At 50.6% G+C, this 22,063-nt stretch overlaps 16 pseudogenes; all 16 read right to left on the bottom strand.

Annotated features, from left to right (window-relative positions):
* Nucleotides 1–155: 155 nt before the first annotated feature.
* On the bottom strand, nucleotides 156–275 carry LOC130335190 (5S ribosomal RNA; annotated as a pseudogene).
* A 677-nt stretch (nucleotides 276–952) lies between these two features.
* On the bottom strand, nucleotides 953–1,072 carry LOC130321636 (5S ribosomal RNA; annotated as a pseudogene).
* Nucleotides 1,073–1,358: 286 nt separating this feature from the next.
* LOC130322315 (5S ribosomal RNA) lies at nucleotides 1,359–1,478 on the bottom strand (annotated as a pseudogene).
* A 284-nt stretch (nucleotides 1,479–1,762) lies between these two features.
* On the bottom strand, nucleotides 1,763–1,882 carry LOC130352000 (5S ribosomal RNA; annotated as a pseudogene).
* Nucleotides 1,883–2,154: 272 nt separating this feature from the next.
* On the bottom strand, nucleotides 2,155–2,274 carry LOC130320759 (5S ribosomal RNA; annotated as a pseudogene).
* Nucleotides 2,275–3,752: 1,478 nt separating this feature from the next.
* Nucleotides 3,753–3,872, bottom strand: LOC130314474 (5S ribosomal RNA; annotated as a pseudogene).
* An 81-nt stretch (nucleotides 3,873–3,953) lies between these two features.
* Nucleotides 3,954–4,073, bottom strand: LOC130352415 (5S ribosomal RNA; annotated as a pseudogene).
* Nucleotides 4,074–8,366: 4,293 nt separating this feature from the next.
* LOC130314462 (5S ribosomal RNA) lies at nucleotides 8,367–8,486 on the bottom strand (annotated as a pseudogene).
* A 474-nt stretch (nucleotides 8,487–8,960) lies between these two features.
* On the bottom strand, nucleotides 8,961–9,080 carry LOC130335235 (5S ribosomal RNA; annotated as a pseudogene).
* Nucleotides 9,081–10,545: 1,465 nt separating this feature from the next.
* LOC130317555 (5S ribosomal RNA) lies at nucleotides 10,546–10,665 on the bottom strand (annotated as a pseudogene).
* Nucleotides 10,666–14,332: 3,667 nt separating this feature from the next.
* On the bottom strand, nucleotides 14,333–14,452 carry LOC130352612 (5S ribosomal RNA; annotated as a pseudogene).
* A 284-nt stretch (nucleotides 14,453–14,736) lies between these two features.
* On the bottom strand, nucleotides 14,737–14,856 carry LOC130352241 (5S ribosomal RNA; annotated as a pseudogene).
* A 284-nt stretch (nucleotides 14,857–15,140) lies between these two features.
* On the bottom strand, nucleotides 15,141–15,260 carry LOC130316185 (5S ribosomal RNA; annotated as a pseudogene).
* Nucleotides 15,261–15,532: 272 nt separating this feature from the next.
* On the bottom strand, nucleotides 15,533–15,652 carry LOC130322571 (5S ribosomal RNA; annotated as a pseudogene).
* Nucleotides 15,653–19,312: 3,660 nt separating this feature from the next.
* On the bottom strand, nucleotides 19,313–19,432 carry LOC130315921 (5S ribosomal RNA; annotated as a pseudogene).
* A 2,435-nt stretch (nucleotides 19,433–21,867) lies between these two features.
* LOC130342426 (5S ribosomal RNA) lies at nucleotides 21,868–21,987 on the bottom strand (annotated as a pseudogene).
* Between the last annotated feature and the right edge of the window lie 76 nt (nucleotides 21,988–22,063).

Raw genomic sequence — 22,063 nt, 5'->3', positions numbered from 1 at the left:
ATGCCCGTACTTGCCGGGCAGCAGTCTGCGATCTGACAAGAACAGGCACATTCAGCTTAGGATAGCCGTAGACGGCTTCACACCCTGTATACTGTGGATTTAAGCATCAATAAATCCATTTCGGAATCGAAGCGGAAGGCGGCTACAGAGCAAAATGTCAACAACACCTGGGATTCCCAGCCAGTCTCCCATGCTGGTACTTACCAGGCCCTAAGCTGGGTAGCAGTCTGCGATCTGACGAGAGCAGGCACGTTCAGCTTAGGATGGCTGTTGACAGCTTCACGCCCTTTATACTGTGCATTTAAGCATCAATAAATCCTTTTCGGAATCGGAGCGGAAGGCAGCAATAGAGCAAAATGTCAACGGCAACCAGGATTTCCAGCCAGTCTCCCATGCCAGTACTTACCGGGCCCTAAGCTGGGTAGCAGTCTACGATCTGACGAGAGCAGGCGCGTTCAGCTTAGGATGGCCATTGACAGCTTCATGATTTTTATACTCTGCATTTAAGCATCAATAAATCCTTTTCGGAATCGGAACGGAAGGCGGCAACAGAGCAAGATGTCAACTGCACCCGGGATTCCCAGCCAGTCTTCCATGCCGGTACTTACTGGGCCCTAAGCTGGCTAGCAGTCTGCGATCTGGCGAGAGCAGGCGCGTTCAGCTCAGGATGGCCGTTGACATCTTCACGCCTTGTATATTGTGGATTTAAGCATCAATAAATATTTTTATTAATCGGAGAGGAAGGCGGCAACAGAGCAAAATGTCAATGGCACCTTGGATTGCCAGCCAGTCTCCCATGCCGGTAACTGCTGGGCAGCAGTCTGCGATCTGAGGAGAGCAGGCACGTTCAGGCTTAGGATGGCCGTTGACAGCTTCACACAATGTGTATTGTGGATTTAAGCATCAATAAATCCTTTTCCGAATCGGAGCGGAAGGCGGCAACAGATTAAAATGTCAACTGCACCTGGGATTCCCAGCCAGTCTCCCATGCTGGTACTAACCAGGCCCTAAGCTGGGTAGCAGTCTGCGATCTGACGAGAGCAGGCGCGTTCAGCTTAGGATGGCCGTTGACAGCTTCACACTTTGTATACTCTGGATACTCTGGATTTAAGCATCAATATATAATTTTCGGAATCGGAGCAGAAACAGAGCAAAATGTCAACTGCACCCGGGATTCCCAGCCAGTCTCCCATGCTGGTACTTATCAGGCCCGAAGCTGGGTAGCAGTCTGCGATCTGACGAGAACAGGCGCATTCAGCTTAGGATGGCCGTAGACATCTTCACACCCTGTATACTGTGGATGTAAGCATCAATAAATCCTTTTCGGAATCAGAGCGTAAGGCGGCAACAGAGCAAAATGTCAACGACACCTGGGATTCCCAGCCAGTCTCCCATGCTGGTACTTACCGGGCCTTAAGCTGGGTAGCAGTCTGCGATCTGACGAGAGCAGGCACGTTCAGCTTAGGATGGCCGTTGACAGCTTCTCGCCCTTTATACTGTGCATTTAAGCATCAATAAATCCTTTTCGGAATCGGAACGGAAGGCGGCAACAGAGCAAAATGTCAACGGCAGCCGGGATTCCCAGCCAGTGTCCCATGCCGGTACTTACCGGGCCCTAAGATCTGTACCAGTCTGCGATCTGACAAGAGCAGGCGCGTTAAGCTTAGGATGGCCGTCGACAGCTTCACACCTTGTATACTGTGGATTTAAGCATCAATAAATTCTTTTCGGAATCGGAGCGGAAGACAGCAATAGAGCAAAATGTCAACGGCACCCGGGATTCCCAGCCAATCTCCCATGCCAGTACTTACCGGGCCCTAAGCTGGGTAGCAGTCTGCGATCTGACGAGAGCAGGCGCGTCCAGCTTAGGATGGCCATTGACAGCTTCATGCTTTTTATACTGTGCATTTAAGCATCAATAAATCCTTTTCGGAATCGGAGAGGAAGGCGGCAACAGAGCAAAATGTCAATAGCACCTTGGATTGCCAGCCAGTCTCCCATGCCCGTACTTGCCGGGCAGCAGTCTGCGATCTGACAAGAACAGGCACATTCAGCTTAGGATAGCCGTAGACGGCTTCACACCCTGTATACTGTGGATTTAAGCATCAATAAATCCTTTTCGGAATCGGAGCGGAAGGCGGCTACAGAGCAAGATGTCAACAACACCTGGGATTCCCAGCCAGTCTCCCATGCTGGTACTTACCGGGCCCTAAGCTGGGTAGCAGTCTGCGATCTGACGAGAGCAGGCGCGTTCAGCTTAGGATGGCCGTTGACAGCTTCACGCCCTTTATATTGTGGATTTAAGCATCAATAAATCCTTTTCCGAATCGGAGCGGAAGGCGGCAACAGATTAAAATGTCAACTGCACCCGGGATTCCCAGCCAGTCTCCCATGCTGGTACTTACCAGGCCCTAAGCTGGGTATCAGCCTGCGATCTGACGAGAGCAGCGCGCGTTCAGCTTAGGATGGCCGTTGACAGCTTCACACTTTGTATACTGTGCATTTAAGCATCAATAAATCCTTTTCGGAATCGGAACGGAAGGCGGCAACAGAGCAAAATGTCAACGGCAGCCGGATTCCCAGCCAGTGTCCCATGCTGGTACTTACCGGGCCCTAAGATCTGTACCAGTCTGCGATCTGACGAGAGCAGGCGCGTTAAGCTTAGGATGGCCGTCGACAGCTTCACACCTTGTATACTGTGGATTTAAGCATCAATAAATTATTTTCGGAATCGGAGCGGAAGGCAGCAATAGAGCAAAATGTCAACGGCAACCGGGATTCCCAGCCAGTCTACCATGCCAGTACCTACCGGGCCCTAAGCTGGGTAGCAGTCTGTGATCTGACGAGAGCAGGCGCGTTCAGCTTAGGATGGCCATTGACAGTTTAATGCTTTTTATACTGTGCATTTAAGCATCAATAAATCCTTTTCGGAATCGGAACGGAAGGCGGCAACAGAGCAAAATGTCAACTGCACCCGGGATTCCCAGCCAGTCTCCCTTGCTGGTACTTACCGAGCCCTAAGCTGGGTAGCAGTCTGCAATCTGACGAGAGCAGGCACGTTCAGCTTAGGATGGCCATTGACATCTTCACGCCTTGTATATTGTGGATTAAAGCATCAATAAATATTTTTATTAATCGGAGAGGAAGGCGGCAACAGAGCAAAATGTCAATGGCACCTTGGATTGCCAGCCAGTCTCCCATGTCGGTAACTGCCGGGCAGCAGTCTGCGATCTGAGGAGAGCAGGCACGTTCAGGCTTAGGATGGCCGTTGACAGCTTCACACCCTGTGTATTGTGGATTTAAGCATCAATAAATCCTTTTCCGTATCGGAGCGGAAGGCGGCAACAGATTAAAATGTCAACTGCACCCGGGACTCCCAGCCAGTCTCCCATGCTGGTACTTACCAGGCCCTAAGCTGGGTAGCAGTCTGCGATCTGACGAGAGCAGGCGCGTTCAGCTTAGGATGGCCGTTGACAGCTACACATTTTGTATACTGTGGATTTAAGCATCAATAAATAATTTTCGGAATCGGAGCAGAAACAGAGCAAAATGTCAACAGCACCCGGGATTCCCAGCCAGTCTCCCATGCTGGTACTTACCAGGGCCGAAGCTGGGTAGCAGTCTGAGATCTGACAAGAACAGGCGCATTCAGCTTAGGATGGCCGTAGACATCTTCAAACCCTGTATACTGTGGATTTAAGCATCAATAAATCCTTTTCGGAATCGGAGCGGAAGGCGGCAACAGAGCAAAATGTCAACGACACCTGGGATTCCCAGCCAGTCTCCCATGCTGGTACTTACCGGGCCCTAAGCTGGGTAGCAGTCTGCGATCTGACGAGAGCAGGCGCGTTCAGCTTAGGATGGCCGTTGACAGGTTTTTGCCCTTTATACTGTGCATTAGGCATCAATAAATCCTTTTCGGAATCGGAACGGAAGGCGGCAACAGAGCAAAATGTCAACGGCAGCCGGGATTCCCAGCCAGTCTCCCATGCCAGTACTTACCGGGCCCTAAGCTGGGTAGCAGTCTGCGATCTGACGAGAGCAGGCGCGTTCAGCTTAGGATGGCCATTGACAGCTTCATGCTTTTTATACTGTGCATTTAAGCATCAATAAATCCTTTTCGGAATCGTAGAGGAAGGCGGCAACAGAGCAAAATGTCAATAGCACCTTGGATTGCCAGCCAGTCTCCCATGCCCGTACTTGCCGGGCAGCAGTCTGCGATCTGACAAGAACAGGCACATTCAGCTTAGGGTAGCCGTAGACTGCTTCACACCCTGTATACTGTGGATTTAAGCATCAATAAATCCTTTTCGGAATCGGAGCGGAAGGCGGCTACAGAGCAAAATGTCAACAACACCTGGGATTCCCAGCCAGTCTCCCATGCTGGTACTTACCGGGCCCTAAGCTGGGTAGCAGTCTGTGATCTGACGAGAGCAGGCGCGTTCAGCTTAGGATGGCCGTTGACAGCGTCACGCCCTTTATATTGTGGATTTAAATATCAATAAATCCTTTTCCGAATCGGAGCAGGAGGCGGCAACAGATTAAAATGTCAACTGCACCTGGGATTCCTAGCCAGTCTCCCATGCTGGTACTTACCACGCCCTAAGCTGGGTAGCAGTCTGCGATCTGACGAGAGCAGGCGCGTTCAGCTTAGGATGGCCGTTGACAGCTTCACACTTTGTATACTGTGCATTTAAGCATCAATAAATCCTTTTCGGAATCGGAACGGAACGGAAGGCGGCAACAGAGCAAAATGTCAACGGCAGCCGGGATTCCCAGCCAGTGTCCCATGCCGGTACTTACCGGGCCCTAAGATCTGTACCAGTCTGCGATCTGACGAGAGCAGGCGCGTTAAGCTTAGGATGGCCGTCGACAGCTTCACACCTTGTATACTGTGGATTTAAGCATCAATAAATTATTTTCGGAATCGGAGCGGAAGGCAGCAATAGAGCAAAATGTCAACGGCAACCGGGATTCCCAGCCAGTCTCCCATGCCAGTACTTACCGGCCAATAAGCTAGGTAGCAGTCTGCGATCTGACGAGAGCAGGCGCGTTCAGCTTAGGATGGCCATTGACAGCTTCATGATTTTTATACTGTGCATTTAAGCATCAATAAATCCTTTTCGGAATCGGAACGGAAGGCGGCAACAGAGCAAAATGTCAACTGCACCCGGGATTCCCAGCCAGTCTCCCATGCCGGTACTTACTGGGCCCTAAGCTGGGTAGCAGTCTGCGATCTGACGAGAGCAGGCGCGTTCAGCTTAGGATGGCCATTGACAGCTTCATGCTTTTTTATACTGTGCATTTAAGCATCAATAAATCCTTTTCGGAATCGGAACGGAAGGCGGCAACAGAGCAAAGTGTCAACTGCACCCGGGATTCCCAGCCAGTCTCCCATGCTGGTACTTACCGGGCCCTAAGCTGGGTAGCAGTCTGCGATCTGACGAGAGCAGGTGCGTTGAACTTAGGATGGCCGTTGACGGATTCACACTTTGTATACTGTGGATTTAAGCATCAATAAATAATTTTCGGAATCGGAGCAGAAACAGAGCAAAATGTCAACTGCACCCGGGATTCCCAGCCAGTCTCCCATGCTGGTACTTACCAGGCCCGAAGCTGGGTAGCAGTCTGCGATCTGACGAGAACAGGCGCATTCAGCTTAGGATGGCCGTAGACATCTTCACACCCTGTATACTGTGGATTTAAGCATCAATAAATCCTTTTCGGAATCGGAGCGGAAGGCGGCAGCAGAGCAAAATGTTAATGAAACATGGGATTCCCAGACAGTCTCCCATGCTGGTACCTACCGGGCCCTAAGCTGGGTAGCAGTCTGCGATCTGACGAGAGCAGGCACGTTCAGCTTAGGATGGCCGTTGACAGCTTCTCGCCCTTTATACTGTGCATTTAAGCATCAATAAATCCTTTTCGGAATCGGAACGGAAGGCGGCAACAGAGCAAAATGTCAACGGCAGCCGGGATTCCCAGCCAGTGTCCCATGCCGGTACTTACCGGGCCCTAAGATCTGTACCAGTCTGCGATCTGACGAGAGCAGGCGCGTTAAGCTTAGGATGGCCGTCGACAGCTTCACACCTTGTATACTGTGGATTTAAGCATCAATAAATTATTTTCGGAATCGGAGCGGAAGGCAGCAATAGAGCAAAATGTCAACGGCACCCGGGATTCCCAGCCAGTTTCCCATGCCAGTACTTACCGGGCCCTAAGCTGGGTAGCAGTCTGCGATCTGACGAGAGCAGGCGCGTTCAGCTTAGGATGGCCATTTACAGCTTCATGCTTTTTATACTGCGCATTTAAGCATCAATAAATCCTTTTCGGAATCAGAACGGAAGGCGGCAACAGAGCAAAATGTCAACTGCACCCGGGATTCCCAGCCAGTCTCCCATGCCGGTACTTACTGGGCCCTAAGCTGGGTAGCAGTCTGCGATCTGACGAGAGCAGGCGCGTTAAGCTTAGGATGGCCGTTGACATCTTCACGCCTTGTATATTGTGGATTTAAGCATCAATAAATATTTTTGTAAATCGGAGAGGAAGGCGGCAACAGAGCAAAATGTCAACAACACCTGGGATTCCCAGCCAGTCTCCCATGCTGGTACTTACCGGGCCCTAAGCTGGGTAGCAGACTGCGATCTGACGAAAGCAGGTGCGTTCAACTTAGGGTGGCCGTTGACGGCTTCACACTTTGTATACTGTGGATTTAAGCATCAATAAATAATTTTTGGAATCGGAGCAGAAACAGAGCAAAATGTCAACTGCACCCGGGATTCCCAGCCAGTCTCCCATGCTGGTACTTACCAGGCCCGAAGTTGGGTAGCAGTCTGCGATCAGACGAGAACAGGCGCATTCAGCTTAGAATGGCCATAGACATCTTCACACCCTGTATACTGTGGATTTAGGCATCAATAAATCCTTTTCGGAATCGGAGCAGAAGGCGGCAACAGAGCAAAATGTTAACGACACCTGGGATTCCCAGCCAGTCTCCCATGCTGGTACTTACCGGGCCCTAAGCTGGGAAGCAGTCTGCGATCTGACGAGAGCAGGCGCGTTCAGCTTAGGATGGCCGTTGACAGCCAGCTTCTCGCCCTTTATACGGTGCATTTAAGCATCAATAAATCCTTTTCAGAATCGGAACCGGAACCGGAACGGAACGCGGCAACAGAGCAAAATGTCAACGGCAGCCGGGATTCCCAGCCAGTGTCCCATGCCGGTACTTACCGGGCCCTAAGATCTGTACCAGTCTGCGATCTGACGAGAGCAGGCGCGTTAAGCTTAGGATGGCCGTCGACAGCTTCACACCTTGTATACTGTGGATTTAAGCATCAATAAATTATTTTCGGAATCGGAGCGGAAGGCAGCAATAGAGCAAAATGGCAACGGCATTCCCAGCCAGTCTCCCATGCCAGTACTTACCGGGCCCTAAGCTAGGTAGCAGTCTGCGATCTGACGAGAGCAGGCGCGTTCAGATTAGGATGGCCATTGACAGCTTCATGATTTTTATACTGTGCATTTAAGCATCAATAAATCCTTTTCGGAATCAGAACGGAAGGCAGCAACAGAGCATAATGTCAAGTGCACCCGGGATTCCCAGCCAGTCTCCCATGCCGGTATTTACTGGGCCCTAAGCTGGGTAGCAGTCTGCGATCTGACGAGAGCAGGCGTGTTCAGCTTAGGATGGCCGTTGACATCTACACGCCTTGTATATTGTGGATTTAAGCATCAATAAATATTTTTATTAATCGGAGAGGAAGGCGGCAACAGAGCAAAATGTCAATGGCACCTTGGATTGCCAGCCAGTCTCCCACGCCGGTATCTGCCGGGCAGCAGTCTGCGATCTGAGGAGAGCAGACACGTTCAGCTTAGGATGGCCGTTGACAGCTTCACACCCTGTATATTGTGGATTTAAGCATCAATAAATCCTTTTCCGAATCGGAGCGGAAGGCGGCAACAGATTAAAATGTCAACTGCACCCGGGATTCCAGCCAGTCTACCATGCTGGTACTTACCAGGCCCTAAGCTGGGTAGCAGTCTGCGATCTGACGAAAGCAGGCACGTTCAGCTTAGGACGGCCGTTGACAGCTTCACACTTTGTATACTGTGGATTTAAGCATGAATAAATAATTTTCGGAATCGGAGCAGAAACAGAGCAAAAGGTTAACTTCACCCGGGATTCCCAGCCAGTCTCCCATGCTGGTACTTACCAGGCCCGAAGCTGGGTAGCAGTCTGCGATCTGACGAGAACAGGCGCATTCAGCTTAGGATGGCCGTAGACATCTTCACACCCTGTATACTGTGGATTTATGCATCAATAAATCCTTTTCGGAATCGGAGCGGAAGGCGGCAACAGAGCAAAATGTCAACGACACCTGGGATTCCCAGCCAGTCTCCCATGCTGGTACTTACCGGGCCCTAAGCTGGGTAGCAGTCTGCGATCTGACGAGAGCAGGCGCGTTCAGCTTAGGATGGCCGTTGACAGCTTCTCGCCCTTTATACTGTGCATTTAGGCATCAATAAATCCTTTTCGGAATCGGAACGGAAGGCGGCAACAGAGCAAAATGTCAACGGCACCTGGGTTTCCCAGCCAGTCTCCCATGCCAGTACTTACCGGGCCCTAAGCTGGGTAGCAGTCTGCGATCTGACGAGAGCAGACCCGTTCAGCTTAGGATGGCCATTGACAGCTTCATGCTTTTTATACTGTGCATTTAAGCATCAATAAATCCTTTTCGGATTCGGAGAGGAAGGCGGCAACAGAGCAAAATGTCAATAGCACCTTGGATTGCCAGCCAGTCTCCCATGCCCGTACTTGCCGGGCAGCAGTCTGCGATCTGACAAGAACAGGCACATTTAGCTTAGGATAGCCGTAGACGACTTCACACCCTGTATACTGTGGATTTAAGCATCAATAAATCCTTTTCAGAATCAAAGCGGAAGGCGGCTACAGAGCAAAATGTCAACAACACCTGGGATTCCCAGCCAGTCTCCCATGCTGGTACTTACCGGGCCCTAAGCTGGGTAGCAGTCTGCGATCTGACGAGAACAGGCGCGTTCAGCTTAGGATGGCCGTTGACAGCTTCACGCCTTTTATACTGTGCATTTAAGCATCAATAAATCCTTTTCCGAATCGGAGCGGAAGGTGGCAACAGATTAAAATGTCAACTGCTCCCGGGATTCCCAGCCATTCTCCCATGCTGGTACTTACCAGGCCCTAAAATGGGTAGCAGTCTGCGATCTGACGAGAACAGGCGCGTTCAGCTTAGGATGGCCGTTGACAGCTTCACACTTTGTATACTGTGCATTTAAGCATCAATAAATCCTTTTCGGAATCGGAACGGAAGGCGGCAACAGAGCAAAATGTCAACGGCAGCCGGGATTCCCAGCCAGTGTCCCATGCCGGTACTTACCGGGCCCTAAGATCTGTACCAGTCTGCGATCTGACGAGAGCAGGCGCGTTAAGCTTAGGATGGCCGTCGACAGCTTCACACCTTGTATACTGTGGATTTAAGCATCAATAAATTATTTTTGGAATCGGAGCGGAAGGCAGCAATAGAGCAAAATGTCAACGGCAACCGGGATTCCCAGCCAGTCTCCCATGCCAGTACTTACTGGGCCCTAAGCTGCGTAGCAGTCTGCGATCTGACGAGAGCAGGCACGTTCAGCTTAGGATGGCCTTGACATCTTCACGCCTTGTATACTGTGGATTTAAGCATCAATAAATATTTTTTTTAATCGGAGAGGAAGGCGGCAACAAAGCAAAATGTCAATAGCACCTTGGATTGCCAGCCAGTCTCCCATGCCCGTACTTGCCGGGCAGCAGTCTGCGATCTGACAAGAACAGGCGCATTCAGCTTAGGATAGCCGTAGACGGCTTCACACCCTGTATACTGTGGATTTAAGCATCAATAAATCCTTTTCGGAATCGGAGCAAAATGTCTACAGAGCTACAGAGCAAAATGTCAACAACACCTGAGATTCCCAGCCAGTCTCCCATGCTGGTACTTACCGGGCCCTAAGCTGGGTAGCAGTCTGCAATCTGACGAGAGCAGGCGCGTTCAGCTTAGGATGGCCGTTGACAGCTTCACGACCTGTATACTGTGGATTTAAGCATCAATAAATCCTTTTCGGAATCGGAGCGGAAGGCGGCAACAGAGCAAAATGTCAACAACACCTAGGATTCCCAGCCAGTCTCCCATGCTGGTACTTACCGAGCCCTAAGATGGGTAGCAGTCTGCGATCTGACGAGAGCAGGCGCGTTCAGCTTAGGATGGCCGTTGACAGTTTCTCGCCCTTTATACTGTGCATTTAGGCATCAATAAATCCTTTTCGGAATCGGAACGGAAGGCGGCAACAGAGCAAAATGTCAACGGCAGCCGGGATTCTCAGCCAGTGTCCCATGCCGGTACTTACCGGGCCCTAAGATCTGTACCAGTCTGCGATCTGACAAGAGCAGGCGCGTTAAGCTTAGGATGGCCGTCGACAGCTTCACACCTTGTATACAGTGGATTTAAGCATTAATAAATTCTTTTCGGAGCAAAATGTCAACAGCACCCGGGATTCCCAGCCAGTCTCCCATGCCAGTACTTACCGGGCCCTAAGCTGGGTAGCAGTCTGCGATCTGACGAGAGCAGGCGCATTCAGCTTAGGATGGCCATTGACAGCTTCATGCTTTTTATACTGTGCATTTAAGCATCAATAAATCCTTTTCGGAATCGTAGAGGAATGCGGCAACAGAGCAAAATGTCAATAGCACCTTGGATTGCCAGCCAGTCTCCCATGCCCGTACTTGCCGGGCAACAGTCTGCGATTTGACAAGAACAGGCACATTCAGCTTAGGATAGCCGTAGACGGCTTCACACCCTGTATACTGTTGATTTAAGCATCAATAAATCCATTTCGGAATCGGAGCGGAAGGCGGCTACAGAGCAAAATGTCAACAACACCTGGGATTCCCAGCCAGTCTCCCATGCTGGTACTTACTGGGCCCTAAGCTGGGTAGCAGTCTGTGATCTGACGAGAGCAGGCGCGTTCAGCTTAGGATGGCCGTTGACAGCTTCATGCCCTTTATATTGTGGATTTAAGCATCAATAAATCCTTTTCCGAATCGGAGCAGAAGGCGGCAACAGATTAAAATGTCAACTGCACCCGGGATTCCCAGCCAGTCTCCCATGCTGGTACTTACCAGGCCCGAAGCTGGGTATCAGTCTGCAATCTGACGATAGCAGGCGCGTTCAGCTTAGGATGGCCGTTGACAGCTTCTCTCTTTGTATACTGTGCATTTAAGCATCAATAAATCCTTTTCGGAAACGGAACGGAAGGCGGCAACAGAGCAAAATGTCAACGGCAGCCGGGATTCCCAGCCAGTGTCCCATGCCGGTACTTACCGGGCCCTAAGATCTGTACCAGTCTGCGATCTGACGAGAGCAGGCGCGTTAAGCTTAGGATGGCCGTCGACAGCTTCACACCTTGTATACTGTGGATTTAAGCATCAATAAATTATTTTCGGAATCGGAGCGGAAGGCAGCAATAGAGCAAAATGTCAACGGCAACCGGGATTCCCAGCCAGTCTCCCATGCCAGTACTTACCGGGCCCTAAGCTAGGTAGCAGTCTGCGATCTGACGAGAGCAGGCGCGTTCAGCTTAGGATGGCCATTGACAGCTTCATGATTTTTATACTGTGCATTTAAGCATCAATAAATCCTTTTCGGAATCGGAACGGAAGGCGGCAACAGAGCATAATGTCAACTGCTCCCGGGATTCCCAGCCAGGCTCCCATGCCGGTACTTACTGGGCCCTAAGCTGGGTAGCAGTCTGCGATCTGACGAAAGCAGGCGCGTTCAGCTTAGGATGGCCGTTGACATCTACACGCCTTGTATATTGTGGATTTAAGCATCAATAAATATTTTTATTAATCGGAGAGGAAGGCGGCAACAGAGCAAAATGTCAATGGCACCTTGGATTGCCAGCCAGTCTCCCACGCCGGTATCTGCCGGGCAGCAGTCTGCGATCTGAGGAGAGCAGACACGTTCAGCTTAGGATGGCCGTTAACAGCTTCACATCCTGTATATTGTGGATTTAAGCATCAATAAATCATTTTCCGAATCGGAGCGGAAGGCGGCAACAGATTAAAATGTCAACTGCACCCGGGATTCCAGCCAGTCTACCATGCTGGTACTTACCAGGCCCTAAGCTGGGTAGCAGTCTGCGATCTGACGAAAGCAGGCACGTTCAGCTTAGGATGGCCGTTGACAGCTTCACACTTTGTATACTGTGGATTTAAGCATGAATAAATAATTTTCGGAATCGGAGCAGAAACAGAGCAAAATGTTAACTTCACCCGGGATTCCCAGCCAGTCTCCCATGCTGGTACTTACCAGGCCCGAAGCTGGGTAGCAGTCTGCGATCTGACGAGAACAGGCGCATTCAGCTTAGGATGGCCGTAGACATCTTCACACCCTGTATACTGTGGATTTAAGCATCAATAAATCCTTTTCGGAATCGGAGCGGAAGGCGGCAACAGAGCAAAATGTCAACGGCAGCCGGGATTCCCAGCCAGTGTCCCATGCCGGTACTTACCGGGCCCTAAGATCTGTACCAGTCTGCGATCTGACGAGAGCAGGCGCGTTAAGCTTAGGATGGCCGTTGACAGCTTCACACCTTGTATACTGTGGATTTAAGCATCAATAAATTATTTTCGGAATCGGAGCGGAAGGCAGCAATAGAGCAAAATGTCAACGGCAACCGGGATTCCCAGCCAGTCTCCCATGCCAGTACTTACTGGGCCCTAAGCTGCGTAGCAGTCTGCGATCTGACGAGAGCAGGCACGTTCAGCTTAGGATGGCCTTGACATCTTCACGCCTTGTATACTGTGGATTTAAGCATCAATAAATATTTTTTTTAATCGGAGAGGAAGGCGGCAACAAAGCAAAATGTCAATAGCACCTTGGATTGCCAGCCAGTCTCCCATGCCCCTACTTGCCGGGCAGCAGTCTGTGATCTGACAAGAACAGGCGCATTCAGCTTAGGATAGCCGTAGACGGCTTCACACCCTGTATACTGTGGATTTAAGCATCAATAAATCCTTTTCGGAATCGGAGCAAAATGTCTACAGAGCTACAGAGCAAAATGTCAACAACACCTGAGATTCCCAGCCAGTCTCCCATGCTGGTACTTACCGGGCCCTAAGCTGGGTAGCAGTCTGCGATCTGACGAGAGAAGGCGCGTTCAGCTTAGGATGGCCGTTGACAGTTTCTCGTCCTTTATACTGTGCATTTAGGCATCAATAAATCCTTTTCGGAATCGGAACGGAAGGGGGCAACAGAGCAAAATGTCAACGGCAGCCGGGATTCCCAGCCAGTCCCCCATGCCGGTCCTTACCGGGCCCTAAGATCTGTACCAGACTGCGATCTGACAAGAGCAGGCGCGTTAAGCTTAGGACGGCCGTTGACAGCTTCACACCTTGTATACTGTGGATTTAAGCATCAATAAATTCTTTTCGGAATAGGAGCGGAAGGCAGCAATAGAGCAAAATGTCAACGGCACCTGGGATTCCCAGCCAGTCTCCCATGCCAGTACTTACCGGGTCCTAAGCTGGGTAGCAGTCTGCGATCTGACGAGAGCAGGCACGTTCAGCTTTGGATGGCCATTGACAGTTTCATGCTTTTTATACTGTGCATTTAAGCATCAATAAATTCTTTTCGGAATTGGAGAGGAAGGCGACAACAGAGCAAAATGTCAATAGCACCTTGGATTGCCAGCTAGTCTCCCATGCCCGTACTTGCCGGGCAGCAGTCTGCGATCTGACAAGAACAGGCGCGTTCAGCTTAGGATGGCCGTTGACAGCTTCACGCCCTGTATACTGTGGATTTAAGCATCAATAAATCCTTTTCGGAATCGGAGCGGAAGGCGGCAACAGAGCAAAATGTCAACAACACCTGGGATTGCCAGCCAGGCTCCCATGCTGGTACTTACAGTGCCCTAAGGTGGGTAGCAGTCTGCGATCTGACGAGAGCAGGCGCGTTCAGCTTAGGATGGCCATTGACAGCTTCTCGCCCTTTATACTGTGCATTTAGGCATCAATAAATCCTTTTCGGAATCGGAACGGAAGGCGGCAACAGAGCAAAATATCAACGGCAGCCGGGATTCCCAGCCAGTGTCCCATGCCGGTACTTACCGGGCCCTAAGATCTGTACCAGTCTGCGATCTGACAAGAGCAGGCGCGTTAAGCTTAGGATGGCCGTCGACAGCTTCACACCTTGTATACAGTGGATTTAAGCATTAATAAATTATTTTCGGAATCGGAGCGGAAGGCAGCAATAGAGCAAAATGTCAACGGCACCCGGGATTCCCAGCCAGTCTCCCATGCCAGTACTTACCAGGCCCTAAGCTGGGTAGCAGTCTGCGATCTGACGAGAGCAGGCGCGTTCAGCTTAGGATGGCCATTGACAGCTTCATGCTTTTTATACTGTGCATTTAAGCATCAATAAAACCTTTTCGGAATCGTAGAGGAAGGCGGCAACAGAGCAAAATGTCAACGGCAGCCGGGATTCCCAGCCAGTGTCCCATGCCGGTACTTACCGGGCCCTAAGATCTGTACCAGTCTGCGATCTGACAAGAGCAGGCGCGTTAAGCTTAGGATGGCCGTCGACAGCTTCACACCTTGTATACAGTGGATTTAAGCATTAATAAATTATTTTCGGAATCGGAGCGGAAGGCAGCAATAGAGCAAAATGTCAACGGCACCCGGGATTCCCAGCCAGTCTCCCATGCCAGTACTTACCAGGCCCTAAGCTGGGTAGCAGTCTGCGATCTGACAAGAGCAGGCGCGTTCAGCTTAGGATGGCCATTGACAGCTTCATGCTTTTTATACTGTGCATTTAAGCATCAATAAATCCTTTTCGGAATCGTAGAGGAAGGCGGCAACAGAGCAAAATGTCAACGGCAGCCGGGATTCCCAGCCAGTGTCCCATGCCGGTACTTACCGGGCCCTAAGATCTGTACCAGTCTGCGATCTGACAAGAGCAGGCGCGTTAAGCTTAGGATGGCCGTCGACAGCTTCACACCTTGTATACAGTGGATTTAAGCATTAATAAATTATTTTCGGAATCGGAGCGGAAGGCAGCAATAGAGCAAAATGTCAACGGCACCCGGGATTCCCAGCCAGTCTCCCATGCCAGTACTTACCAGGCCCTAAGCTGGGTAGCAGTCTGCGATCTGACGAGAGCAGGCGTGTTCAGCTTAGGATGGCCATTGACAGCTTCATGCTTTTTATACTGTGCATTTAAGCATCAATAAATCCTTTTCGGAATCGTAGAGGAAGGCGGCAACAGAGCAAAATGTCAATAGCACCTTGGATTGCCAGCCAGTCTCCCATGCCCGTACTTGCCTTGCAGCAGTCTGCGATCTGACAAGAACAGTCACATTCAGCTTAGGATAGCCGTAGACGGCTTCACACCTTGTATACTGTGGATTTAAGCATCAATAAATCCATTTCGGAATCGGAGCGGAAGGCGGCTACAGAGCAAAATGTCAACAACACCTGGGATTCCCAGCCAGTCTCCCATGCTGGTACTTACCGGGCCCTAAGCTGGGTAGCAGTCTGCGATCAGACGAGAGCAGGCGCGTTCAGCTTAGGATGGCCGTTGACAGCTTCATGCCCTTTATATTGTGGATTTAAGCATCAATAAATCCTTTTCCGAATCGGAGCAGAAACAGAGCAAAATGTCAACTGCACCCGGGATTCCCAGCCAGTCTCCCATGCTGGTACTTACCAGGCCCGAAGCTGGGTAGCAGTCTGCGATCTGACGACAACAGGCGCATTCAGCTTAGGATGGCCGTTGACAGCTTCACGCCCTTTATATTGTGGATTTAAGCATCAATAAATCCTTTTCCGAATCGGAGCGGAAGGCGGCAACAGATTAAAATGTCAACTGCACCCGGGATTCCCAGCCAGTCTCCCATGCCAGTACTTATCGGGCCCAAAGCTGGGTAGCAGTCTGCGATCTGACGAGAGCAGGCGCGTTCAGCTTAGGATGGCCATTAACAGCTTCATGCTTTTTATACTGTGCATTTAAGCATCAATAAATCCTTTTCGGAATCGGAGAGGAAAGCGGCAACAGAGCAAAATGTCAATAGCACCTTGGATTGCCAGCCAGTCTCCCATGCCCGTACTTGCCGGGCAGCAGTCTGCGATCTGACAAGAACAGGCACATTCAGCTTAGGATAGCCGTAGACGGCTTCACACCCTGTATACTGTGGATTTAAGCATCAATAAATCCTTTTCGGAATCGGAGCGGAAGGCGGCTACAGAGCAAAATGTCAACAACACCTGGGATTCCCAGCCAGTCTCCCATGCTGGTACGTACCGGGCCCTAAGCTGGGTAGCAGTCTGCGATCTGATGAGAGCAGGCGCGTTCAGCTTAGGATGGCCATTGACAGCTTCATGATTTTTATACTGTGCATTTAAGCATCAATAAATCCTTTTCGGAATCGGAACGGAAGGCAGCAACAGAGCAAGATGTCAACTGCACCCGGGATTCCCAGCCAGTCTCCCATGCTGGTACTTTCCGGGCCGGAAGCTGGGTAGCAGTCTGCGATCTGACGAGAACAGTCGCATTCAGCTTAGGATGGCCGTAGACATCTTCACACCCTGTATACTGTGGATTTAAGCATCAATAAATCCTTTTCGGAATCGAAGCGGGAAGGCGGCAACAGAGCAAAATGTCAACGACACCTGGGATTCCCAGTCAGTCTCCCGTGCTGGTACTTACCGGGCCCTAAGCTGGGTAGCAGTCTGCGATCTGACGAGAGAAGTCGCATTCAGCTTAGGTTGGCCGTTGACATCTTCTCGTCCTTTATACTGTGCATTTAAGCATCAATAAATCCTATTCGGAATCGGAACCGGAACGGAAGGCGGCAACAGAGCAAAATGTCAACGGCAGCCGGGATTCCTAGCCAGTGTCCCATGCCGGTACTTACCGGGCCCTAAGATCTGTACCAGTCTGCGATCTGACGAGAGCAGGCGCGTTAAGCTTAGGATGGCCGTCGACAGCTTCACATCTTGTATACTGTGGATTTAAGCATCAATAAATTCTTTTCGGAATCGGAGCGGAAGGCAGCAATAGAGCAAAATGTCAACGGCACCCGGGATTCCCAGCCAGTCTCCCATGCCAGTACTTACCGGGCCCTAAGCTATGTAGCCGTCTGCGATCTGACGAGAGCAGGCACGTTCAGCTTAGGAAGGCCTTGACAGCTTCATGCTTTTTATACTGTGCATTTAAGCATCAATAAATCCTTTTCGGAATCGGAACGGAAGGCGGCAACAGAGCAAAATGTCAACTGCACCTTGGATTCCCAGCCAGTCTTCCATGCCTGTAACTGCCGGGCAGCAGTCTGCGATCTGAGGAGAGCAGGCACGTTCAGGCTTAGGATGGCCGTTGACAGCTTCACACCCTGTATATTGTGGATTTAAGGATCAATAAATCCTTTTCCGAATCGGAGCGGAAGGCGGCAACAGATTAAAATGTCAACTGAACCCGGGATTCCCAGCCAGTCTCCCATGCTGGTACTTACCAGGCCCTAAGCTGGGAAGCAGTCTGCGATCTGACGAGAGCAGGCGCGTTCAGCTTAGGATGGCCGTTGACAGCTTGATGCTTTGTATACTGTGGATTTAAGCATCAATAAATAATTTTCGGAATCGGAGCAGAAACAGAGCAAAACGTCAACTGCACCCGGGATTCCCAGCCAGTCTCCCATGCTGGTACTTACAAGGCCCGAAGCTGGGTAGCAGTCTGCGATCTGACGAGAGCAGGCGAAATCAGCTTAGGATGGCCGCTGACAGCTTCTTGCCCTTTATACTGTGCATTTAAGCATCAATAAATCATTTTCGGAATCGGAACGGAAGGCGGCAACAGAGCAAAATGTCAACGGCAGCCGGGATTCCCAGCCAGTGTCCCATGCCGGTCTTACCGGGCCCTAAGATCTGTACCAGTCTGCGATCTGACGAGAGCAGGCGCGTTAAGCTTAGGATGGCCGTCGACAGCTTCACACCTTGTATACTGTGCATTTAAGCATCAATAAATTCTTTTCGGAATCGGAGCGGAAGGCAGCAATAGAGCAAAATGTCAACTGCACCCGGGATTCCCAGCCAGTCTCCCATGCCGATACTTACTGGGCCCTAAGCTGGGTAGCAGTCTGCGCTCTGACGAGAGCAGGCGCGTTCAGCTTAGGATGGCCGTTGACATCTTCACGCTTTGTATATAGTGGATTTAAGCATCAATAAATATTTTTATTAATCTGAGAGGAAGGCGGCAACAGAGCAAAATGTCAATGGCACCTTGGATTTCCAGCCAGTCTCCCATGCCGGTATCTGCCGGGCAGCAGTCTGCGATCTGAGGAGAGCAGGCACGTTCAGCTTAGGATGGCCGTTGACAGCTTCACACCCTGTATATTGTGGATTTAGGCATCAATAAATCCTTTTCCGAATCGGAGCGGAAGGCGGCAACAGATTAAAATGTCAACTGCACCCGGGATTCCCAGCCAGTCTCCCATGCTGGTACTTACCAGGCCCTAAGCTGGGTAGCAGTCTTCGATCTGACGAGAGCAGGCGCGTTCAGCTAAGGATGGCCGTTGACAGCTTCACACTTTGTATACTGTGGATTTAAGCATCAATAAATAAATTTCGGAATCGGAGCAGAAACAGAGCAAAATGTCAACTGCACCCGGGATTCCCAGCCAGTCTCCGATGCTGGTACTTACCAGGCCCGAAGCTGGGTAGCAGTCTGCAATCTGACAAGAACAGGCGCATTCAGCTTAGGATGGCCGTTGACAGCTTCACGCTCTTTATACTGTGCATTTAAGCATCAATAAATCCTTTTCCTTATCGGAGCGGAAGGCGGCAACAGATTAAAATGTCAACTGCACCCGGGATTCCCAGGAAGTCTCCCATGCTGGTACTTACCAGGCCCTAAGCTGGGTAGCAGTCTGCAATCTGACGAGAGCAGGCGCGTTTAGCTTAGGATGGCCGTTGACAGCTTCACACTTTGTATACTGTGGATTTAAGCATCAATAAATAATTTTCGGAATCGGAGCAGAAACAGAGCAAAATGTCAACTGCACACGGGATTCCCAGCCAGTCTCCCATGCTGGTACTTACCGGGCCCTAAGCTGGGTAGCAGTCTGCGATCTGACGAGAGCAGGCGCGTTCAGCTTAGGATGGCCGTAGACATCTTCACACCCTGTATACTGTGGATTTAAGCATCAATAAATTATTTTCGGAATCGGAGCGGAAGGCAGCAATAGAGCAAAATGTCAACGGCACCCGGGATTCCCAGCCAGTCTCCCATGCCAGTACTTACCGGGCCCTAAGCTGGGTAGCAGTCTGCGATCTGACGAGAGCAGGCGCGTTCAGCTTAGGATGGCCATTGACAGCTTCATGCTTTTTATACTGCGCATTTAAGCATCAATAAATCCTTTTCGGAATCGGAACGGAAGGCGGCAACAGAGCAAAATGTCAACTGCACCAGGGATTCCCAGCCAGTCTCCCATGCCGGTACTTACTTGGCCCTACGCTGGGTAGCAGTCTGCGATCTGACGAGAGCAGGCGCGTTCAGCTTAGGATGGCCATTGACAGCTTCATGCTTTTTATACTGCGCATTTAAGCATCAATAAATCCTTTTCGGAATCGGAACGGAAGGCGGCAACAGAGCAAAATGTCAACTGCACCAGGGATTCCCAGCCAGTCTCCCATGCCGGTACTTACTTGGCCCTACGCTGGGTAGCAGTCTGCGATCTGACGAGAGCAGGCGCGTTCAGCTTAGGATGGCCGTTGACATCTTCACGCCTTGTATATTGTGGATTTAAGCATCAATAAATATTTTTATTAATCGGAGAGGAAGGCGGCAACAGAGCAAAATGTCAACAACACCTGGGATTCCCAGCCAGTCTCCCATGCTGGTACTTACCGGGCCCTAGGCTGGGTAGCAGTCTGCGATCTGACGAGAGCAGGTGCGTTCAACTTAGGATGGCCGTTGACGGCTTCACACTTTGTATACTGTGGATTTAAGCATCAATAAATAATTTTCGGAATCGGAGCAGAAACAGAGCAAAATGTCAACTGCACCCGGGATTCCCAGCCAGTCTCCCATGCTGGTACTTACCAGGCCCGAAGCTGGGTAGCAGTCTGCGATCTGACGAGAACAGGCGCATTCAGCTTAGGATGGCCGTAGACAGCTTCACACCCTGTATACTGTGGATTTAAGCATCAATAAATCCTTTTCGGAATCGGAGCGGAAGGCGGCAACAGAGCAAAATGTTAACGACACCTGGGATTCCCAGCCAGTCTCCCATGCTGGTACTTACCGGGCCCTAAGCTGGGTAGCAGTCTGCGACCTGACGAGAGCAGGCGCGTTCAGCTTAGGAAGGCCGTTGACAGCTTCTCGCCCTTTATACTGTGCATTTAAGCATCAATAAATCCTTTTCGGAATCGGAACGGAAGGCGGCAACAGAGCAAAATGTCAACGGCAGCCGGGATTCCCAGCCAGTGTCCCATGCTGGTACTTACAGGGCCCTAAGATCTGTACCAGTCTGCGATCTGACGAGAGCAGGCGCGTTAAGCTTAGGATGGCCGTCGACAGCTTCACACTTTGTATACTGTGGATTTAAGCATCAATAAATTATTTTCGGAATCGGAGCGGAAGGCAGCAATAGAGCAAAATGTCAACTGCACCCTGGATTCCCAGCCAGTCTCCCATGCCAGTACTTACCGGGCCCTAAGCTGGGTAGCAGTCTGTGATCTGACGAGAGCAGGCGCGTTCAGCTTAGGATGGCCATTGACAGCTTCATGCTTTTTATACTGCGCATTTAAGCATCAATAAATCCTTTTCGTAATCGGAACGGAAGGCGGCAACAGAGCAAAATGTCAACTGCACCCGGGATTCCCAGCCAGTCTCCCATGCCGGTACTTACTGGGCCCTAAGCTGGGTAGCAGTCTGCGATCTGACGAGAGCAGGCGCGTTCAGCTTAGGATGGCCGTTGACATTTTCACGCCTTGTATATTGTGGATTTAAGCATCAATAAATATTTTTATTAATTGGAGAGGAAGGCGGCAACAGAGCAAAATGTCAATGGCACCTTGGATTGCCAGCCAGACTCCCATGCCGGTAACTGCCGGGCAGCAGTCTGCGATCTGAGGAGAGCAGGCACGTTCAGGCTTAGGATGGCCGTTGACAGCTTCACACCCTGTATATTGTGGATATAAGCATCAATAAATCCTTTTCCGAATCGGAGCGGAAGGCGGCAACAGATTAAAATGTCAACTGCACCGAGGATTCCCAGCCAGTCTCCCATGCTGGTACTTACCAGGCCCGAAGCTGGGCAGCAGTCTGCGATCTGACGAGAACAGGCGCATTCAGCTTAGGATGGCCGTAGACATCTTCACACCCTGTATACTGCGGCAACAGATTAAAATGTCAACTGCACCCGGGATTCCAGCCAGTCTCCCATGCTGGTACTTACCAGGCCCTAAGCTGGGTAGCAGTCTGCGATCTGACGAGAGCAGGCACGTTCAGCTTAGGATGGCTGTTGACAGCTTCTCACTTTGTATACTGTGGATTTAAGCATCAATAAATAATTTTCGGAATCGGAGCAGAAACAGAGCAAAACATCAACTGCACACAGGATTCCCAGCCAGTCTCCCATGCTGGTACTTACCAGGCCCGAAGCTGGGTAGCAGTCTGCAATCTGACGAGAACAGACACATTCAGCTTAGGATGGCCGTAGACATCTTCACACCCTGTATACTGTGGATTTAAGCATCAATAAAACCTTTACGGAATCGGAGCGGAAGGCGGCAACAGAGCAAAATGTCAACGACACCTGGGATTCCTAATCAGTCTCCCATGCTGGTACTTACCGGGCCCTAAGCTGGGTAGCAGTCTGCGATCTGACGAGAGCAGGCGCATTCAGCTTAGGATGGCCGTTGACATCTTCTCGTCCTTTATACTGTGCATTTAAGCATCAATAAATCCTTTTCGGAATCGGAACGGAAGGCGGCAACAGA

This window comes from Hyla sarda, chromosome 1, assembly GCF_029499605.1.
Source record: "Hyla sarda isolate aHylSar1 chromosome 1, aHylSar1.hap1, whole genome shotgun sequence".
NCBI lineage: Eukaryota > Metazoa > Chordata > Amphibia > Anura > Hylidae > Hyla > Hyla sarda.
The sequence above is the reverse complement of the archived record's forward strand: the minus strand, read 5'-3'. Positions and strand labels throughout refer to the sequence as shown.